This window comes from Spermophilus citellus, assembly GCF_964194105.1.
Source record: "Spermophilus citellus genome assembly, chromosome: 9".
NCBI classification, from domain to species: domain Eukaryota; kingdom Metazoa; phylum Chordata; class Mammalia; order Rodentia; family Sciuridae; genus Spermophilus; species Spermophilus citellus.
In genome coordinates, this window is record NC_138191.1 from 51792708 (window position 1) to 51800279 (window position 7572).

Sequence of the window (7572 nt, forward strand, 5' to 3'; positions counted from 1 at the left end):
ACTACTCTGCCCACAGTAGAGGGCAGCATTTTCCACGCAGGTCTATATTACTTTCTCCATCTGCACTCTCAAAATTCATCTCAGAATGAGAGAAAATGACTATGGAATGGGTATATAAACTAATCCCCCCCAAGAGCTCCTGGCTTGCACTACTCACTGGAACAAGTAATGCCATTTATCTCTGTGGTGAGCCGTTTCTTCGGACTGTGGTCACCATTACAAGATGGCGCTGGCTCCGCTGTGGTCTGTGACAAACAACTCCTTATTTGGGAGAGTTGGCACGTGATTTTTTAACACCCTATGAGAAAGCTCCACGTAGCAGCTTCGCATTGGGGCTTGGGATGCTTTATTAAGGCTGGGAGGGGCGTCCGAGAGGGAGAAGAAGAAACATCAGGGGCCTGAATAAACGGCTGAAAGAAGATTCCTGTTGTTGCGTCTTCCTTGCGGGCAAGGGGTCGCGACAAGTGGTGCCGAAACCCGGGAACCAGAACTTTCAGCCGTCAGGGGTGGTGCACCGGTTAGTCCCAGGTAAGTGGGATCCGCGACCAAAGCGGGGATAGTCCCAGTAAGTGGGATCCGCGATCAAAGCGGGGTCAGCTCCTCTACAAAGAAAGAGAGAGCTTTATATTTTATTGCAGCTGCACTGTGTACTTTCACTTTTGTTTTCTGTGTTTCTTTTGTTGCTGTGTCATGGGTGCCGCATCTTCAAGTCCGCTTCTTCTGGCCCTAGACGGCCTGTTACGTTCCAAGGGCCTGGAAGTGAAACATAGTACTTTACAAAGATTTTTACGGAAGTTGGATATTGCTGCACCGTGGTTTGCATTTTCGGGCAGTCTTACTATACCTAGTTGGGATAAATTAGGCAAAGATCTTGACTTTGCTTCTGAGCAGGGCATATTAGAGGGCGGGGTGATACCCCTTTGGAAAATGGTCCGTAGTTGCCTCACAGATGGCAGATGTCAGGAAGCACTTACTAAAGGACAGGAAGTTCTAGAACAATTACATGAGGAGAAATCGGAGACGGCAGGAAGTGAGGTATCTCGGGAGGATGGAAGTGTGCGGAGCGTGAAACAGGGGAAGAGACGATTGTATCCAGATCTCAGTGCGCTGCGCACACCCCCATGTGAAAGTGGGTCAGAGGAAGAGGAGGATGAGGAGGAGGAGCTTGGGAGGCTGTCTCGCCAGCTAGGGAGTTTAGCTATAGGAGAAGGGAACAAAAATAAACAGGAGCTCAAGAAATGTGATCCTCCGGATCCACCGCCGTATGGCGGGGGTGTTTCGGGGAGAGCTTTCCATGCTCAAACATGGAGGGCTGTTAACGCTGAGATGGGTCTTGCTTATCCAGTTTTTCAGGATGATAATAGGGGAAGATTCCATGAGCCTTTAGATTTCAAAATTGTGAAGACTCTGGCGGAGTCTGTGCGCACTTATGGGGTGGATGCCGCCTTCACACTAACTCAGGTGGAGAGTCTGTCTAGATACTGTATGACTCCCTCTGATTGGGCTAGCCTTGTTCGGGCTTGTGTTTCCCCAGGTAAATATTTGGACTGGAGAGCATTTGTGCTAGAGGGCGCAATAGAGCAGGCCGCCCAAAACCATGCGGCGGGACACCCTCATTGGGATAAGGACATGCTTTTGGGGCAAGGTAGATTTGCTAATCAACAGACGGGATTCCCTCTTGAGGTATATGATCAAATTAATAACATTTGCATTCGGGCATGGAAGTCACTTCCAAATAGAGGAGAGGTATCTGGTAATTTGACTAAGATTATACAAGGCCCTACAGAACCCTTTTCAGACTTTGTAGCAAGGATGGTGGACGCCGCTGGAAAGATTTTTGGGGATCCTGATAGAGCCATGCCCCTTGTCAAGCAATTGGTCTTTGAGCAATGCACCAAGGAATGTAAAGCAGCAATCGCTCCTTATAAGAACAAAGGCATAGAAGCATGGATGAAGGTGTGTAGAGAGATTGGAGGACCTTTAACTAATGCAGGTCTTGCAGCTGCTGTCCTTCGGATTACAAAAGGGGGCGGTCCTGCCGCCGGAACATGCTTCCATTGTGGTCAACCCGGTCATGTTAGACGTGAATGTCCCAAAAAAGACAATTCCAAAAAAGACAATTTTACTGGACCTTCTCACGGTGGCCTTTCCAATGGCCTTCGTCTACCGGGGTTGTGTCCAAGATGCAAAAAGGGGAAGCATTGGGCAAGAGAGTGTAGATCAGTGAGGGACATCCATGGACAGCCTATTTCAGCTGGGCCAAAAAACGGCCGACGGGGCCCTCGACCCCAGGGCCCACAAATATATGGGGCAGTGGAGAATGTCACACCCGAACCCGAGACATGGCCATCTCTACGCCATCCCATGAAACGCGGAGAGCCACTACAGGTGCCGCGGGATTGGACCTCTGTTCCACCTCCAGACTCGTATTAACACCTAAGATGGGAGTCCAATTGGTGGAAACTGAGTTTACAGGGCCTCTACCACCTGGCACTGTAGGTTTGCTAATTGGACGTGCATCCTCTATTTTACAAGGTCTTCATGTTTTCCCCGGAGTCATAAGTCCTGATACTGTAGGGATAATAAAGGTTATGGTGGAAGCTCCAAGGGGCATTGTGTCCATCTCCCCAGGGGATCGGATTGCTCAATTGCTAATTTTGCCTAGCTTACATAATCACTTCCCTGCTGATTCAAGGTCACGGACAGGGAATGAGATTGGTACCACCGGAGGGAATTGTGCCTATTTGTCACTAGATATGAGCAATCGCCCCACTTTGGAATTAAGCATAGAAGGTAAATCTATTGTGGGATTACTGGATACCGGAGCAGACCGTAGTATTATAGCACTTAGGGACTGGTCTAAGGGATGGCCAGTGCAGACTTCTGATCAATCCTTGAGAGGACTTGGATATGCCCAGGCCCCTCAGATCAGCTGTAGACATCTAGTCTGGAAGGATCCAGAAGGACATAATGGTACCTTTCAGCCTTATGTACTTGATTTACCTATCTCTCTATGGGGCCGTGATCTGATGAAAGATATGGGGTTCACTCTTAGTAATGACTATTCCCCAGTGTCTCAACAGATTATGCAAAATATGGGGTATAGGCCAGGTCTAGGACTAGGAAAACATTTACAGGGACGTAAGCATCCTGTACAAGGTCATCAAAAGCTTGACAGATTTGGTCTGGGTTTTTCCTAGGGGCCGCTGGGGCTCAAATACCCATAACATGGCTCACCGAGGAGCCTGTTTGGGTGCCTCAGTGGCCTCTTCCCTCGGTTAAATTGGCAGCAGCCCATGCTCTAGTTAAAGAACAACTTGACTTGGGTCATATCCAGCCTTCTACTTCTCCATGGAATACTCCCATATTTGTCATTAAGAAAAAATCAGGGAAGTGGCGCCTACTGCATGATCTACGAGCAGTTAATGCTCAAATGCAACTTATGGGGCCCATTCAAAGAGGGCTGCCTCTGCTCTCCTTGGTTCCTCAGGGTTGGCACATTATTGTTATTGACATTAAAGACTGTTTCTTTTCTATTCCTTTGCATCCTAAAGACTCGCAGCGTTTTGCCTTCACCCTTCCCTCGTGTAACCACGAGGAACCAGATCAAAGGTTTGAGTGGGTAGTGTTGCCGCAGGGAATGGCTAATAGTCCCACGATGTGTCAGATGTATGTGGGGAAGACACTCGCACCTCTCAGACAAAAGTATTCCTCCATCAAGATCATTCATTATATGGATGATGTATTATTGGCTGCTAAATCAGAGCAGACAGTTCATGAGGCCTATAAAGACCTAGTGAAGTTGTTAGCTCAATATGGACTGCATATCGCACCTGAAAAGATTCAAACAGGGGATTCTATTAAGTATTTGGGAGCAACAATTGGGTGTGACAAATTACGACCACAGAAAATCACCATACGAGCTCAGGATCTCCAAACTCTAAATGATTTTCAAAAACTGCTGGGAGATATTAATTGGATACGAGGATATTTACATATTTCTAATGTTATGCTACAGCCTTTGTATGCTACTCTTAGGGGTGATCCAGATCTTACTTCCCCTCGTAGCCTCACCAAAGAGGCTAGAGCGGCCCTTATGACAGTAGAAGAAGCTATACAACATGCTACTTTATGCAGGCTCCAGAGTGATAAACCTTTCCAGTTATGTGTGCTTGCCACTATGCGGCAGCCTACTGGAGTACTGTGGCAAGATGGACCTTTGCTATGGATTCACCCACATGTATCCCCAGGAAAATCCTTAGAATATTATCCTGATGCTGTTGCAGCATTAGCACTTAAAGGGATTCAACAAAGCATTCAATTTTTCGGACAATCACCTTCTTCTCTTATTATACCCTACACTAAAGCTCAACTTAGTGTCTTGTGTGCTACTCTAGATAACTGGGCTATTCTATGTTGCTCGTTTCAAGGGGATATTGATAATCATTACCCTTCTCATCCGTTACTCCATTTTGTTAAAGAACATCCTATCATTTTCCCTAAAGTAACTTCATCCAGTCCCATTCCGGGGGCTGTTAACATTTTTACTGATGGTTCCAAGTCTGGAATGGGAGCTTATGTAATTAATGATTCTCCCCCTGTCCAGCATCAATTTGCTCCTGGAAATCCACAATGGGTAGAACTACAAATTGTTATTGAGGTTTTTAAACAGTGTTCTTTTCCCTTTAATCTCATTTCGGACTCCATCTATGTGGTGCAAGCACTACAAATCCTGGAGGCTGTGGGAGCTATTAGTGATGCCCGTAATGTATCTGCTTACTTTAATCAGCTTCAACAGCTTATCCGTGGCCGCACTGCTCCTTTTTATCCAGTGCACATCCGGGCTCACACCTCTCTTCCTGGTCCGTTATCGCAGGGTAATGCCTGTGCGGACTCAGCCACTAGAGGTCAGTTGATCTGTTTGGCTTCCTCCTTAGAGGAGGCTAAATTGTTTCACCAAAATTTTCATGTTAATGCTTTAACACTGCGCAGGCGTTTTTCTATTTCAAGAGCAGATGCTCGGCAGATAGTATTACACTGTCCCCATTGTGTCACATTTCTTCATCCCCCTACTTATGGAGTGAACCCACGGGGATTGAAGCCATTGGTTGTCTGGCAAATGGATGTGACACACATACCTGACTTTGGTAGCCTCAAGTATGTCCATGTTTCTGTTGATACGTACTCTGGAATTATTCATGCTTCTGCTTTATCAGGAGAAAAGGCACGTAATGTCATTACTCATTGCCTGGAGGCCTGGGCGGCGTGGGGTGCACCTACGTCCCTTAAGACTGATAATGGACCTGCTTATACTGGAAGACAATTTACATCTTTTTGTTCTACTATGGGAGTGCAACTTACTCATGGTTTGCCTTACAATCCTCAAGGGCAAGGCATTGTTGAGCGTGCTCATCGCACCTTAAAGGAAACTTTACATAAACAAAAGGGGGGAATAGGTGCTGAACATACTCCTAAAGAACGCCTGTCCTTAGCTCTCTTTACCATTAATTTTTTGAATTTGGATATTCATGATCGCTCTGCGGCCGATAGACATGTGTCCCCTCAGCCCTCTGTGATTGGCTATGTTAAGTGGAAAGATGTTCTTACGGGCCAATGGAACGGCCCCGACCCCGTGCTGACATGGGCACGAGGATCTGTATGTGTTTTTCCCCAGGATCGCACGGAAGCGTTGTGGGTCCCTGAACGCCTGACAAGAAGAGTCTTGACGTCGGCTAACCAGCAACAGGAAATACCACAGCAATCCCGTGATGAGGATCTTCATTCTGCTAAGTGCTCTGGCTCTGGTGCTGATGCCGATGACACAGATGACACCAATGCAGTGGTGGGCAGTGGCACGGGCTTGGCCAATGCCAATGCCGGTTCATGGTAATTCTAGTGTCCTCCCCACTCTTTTCTCTACCTCATGTGAGATGTCTGCTCCCTGTGCCTCTCCTAGAGGGGACGTGGATAGCATTTTTAATCAATCTCAAGTTAATCTCACAGGAGTTTTTTGTTTCAGCCTTGGGAACACTCATTGTATTAGTCTTAAGACCAAGAATTTGACTAACTGGGAGGACCCATTGCGGTCCAGTCAGGTTTCAGGGAGCATTCTCAGTGCTGTGCTGAGCCAAGTAGTCTCAAGGGAACAAACAGGCTCAGGAACCCCCGCAAATAGCTCTGCTTTAAACACAACTACCTTGGCTATTATCTCCGAGGTACTAATCCCAGTGCCTCCTTCTTCTAATAGTCTTTATAATGCCACCCATTTTAAGGCCTCTCCTTACTGTACCCCTAATCTTGGTTTCCCCCCAACATTTACGCCTTGTCAGGATCATTCTTGGGAGCAACGTCAAGTTGCTAAAGGTTTCTCCCTTTCCCCCTCTCTTAAGAGGTATGTTTATAACTTTAACAACAGTGTCAACTCCTCTACAGGAGTGGGTTGGTCCTGGTTTCAATGGCTGATCTCCAATGAAAAGGGGGCTTCAGCTGATATTTCTGCACTGGCTCAATTGCTGGGAGCCAAAAGTTGGCTGGCTAATGTTTCTGGCACTGTTAGGGAGAGTGAACGAGGTAAAAGACTCACATCTGTTTCGTTCAACTCTCTGTTATATAATGCCGCATTGCCCCCTGCAATGGTCTGTGTCCAATCCCCGTTCTTACTCCTTTTGGCTAATGACACCTCGTCAGGGGTGCTGGATTGTTCTAATGTTACCTGTCTCTTATCTGAGTGTTGGGATGGTTCTTGGACTGTAGCGGTGGTTATGAAAATTCCAACTTTTGTCCCAATCCCAGTCACTGCGGACCCTGACGAATTCCCCATTGTTGAGCTACTTAGAGTCCGCAGGGATTTTGGAATCACAGCTGCTATAGTGACAGCCGTGGCGGTATCTGCTGCTGCAGCGGTCACGGCCGGAGTGGCCATGGCCAGTCAAGTGCAGACTGCTGCCACCATTAATCAAGTTGTTCAACAAACTTCCACCATACTTGAATCCCAGAATACAATTAATCAACATATTTTGTCAGGGATTTTAGCTGCCAACCAAAGAATAGATTTACTCCAAGCTCAGGTAGAAGAATTGGCTGATTTGGTGCTTTTGGGCTGTGTTGACCAACGTGCACATTTATGTATAACCTCTGTCAGATTTAATGATTCCAGGAATGCCTCCCGTATCATTGGCGAATACTTGGCCGGAAATTGGTCCATGGCAGCGGAAGACATGATCCAGTCTCAACTAACCCAGATAGCTGTCTTGAACAGTACCCATGTCGATCCCGTAACTTTGGGTCAATTCACCGATTGGATATCCTCTGCCTTTTCCTTTTTTAAAGAGTGGGTGGGGGTAGGCATTTTTGGTGCAATGTGTTGCTTCGGTATGGTTCTCTGCTTGTGGTTTCTCTGTCGCCTCAAGGCCCGCAATGCTCACGATAAAGCTATGATCATACAAGCTCTTGCAGCTTTAGAAAATGGCAACTCACCTCAAGTTTGGCTTGCGCAAATTAAACAGTAAATCTTTGACATGGTCGTCGCACCCCAAGTCTTACGGACATTGCACTGGGATCGACATGTCTTTC

The 7572-nt window shown here is 46.9% G+C and overlaps 1 long non-coding RNA gene across 1 annotated transcript; it reads left to right on the forward strand.

The window, feature by feature from the left end:
• Positions 1 to 391: 391 nt before the first annotated feature.
• LOC308657223 lies at positions 392 to 7248 on the forward strand. The gene is made up of 3 exons (XR_014023887.1): positions 392 to 528; positions 5675 to 5842; positions 7157 to 7248. It is a non-coding gene; the product is annotated as an uncharacterized lncRNA (long non-coding RNA).
• Positions 7249 to 7572: the final 324 nt, after the last annotated feature.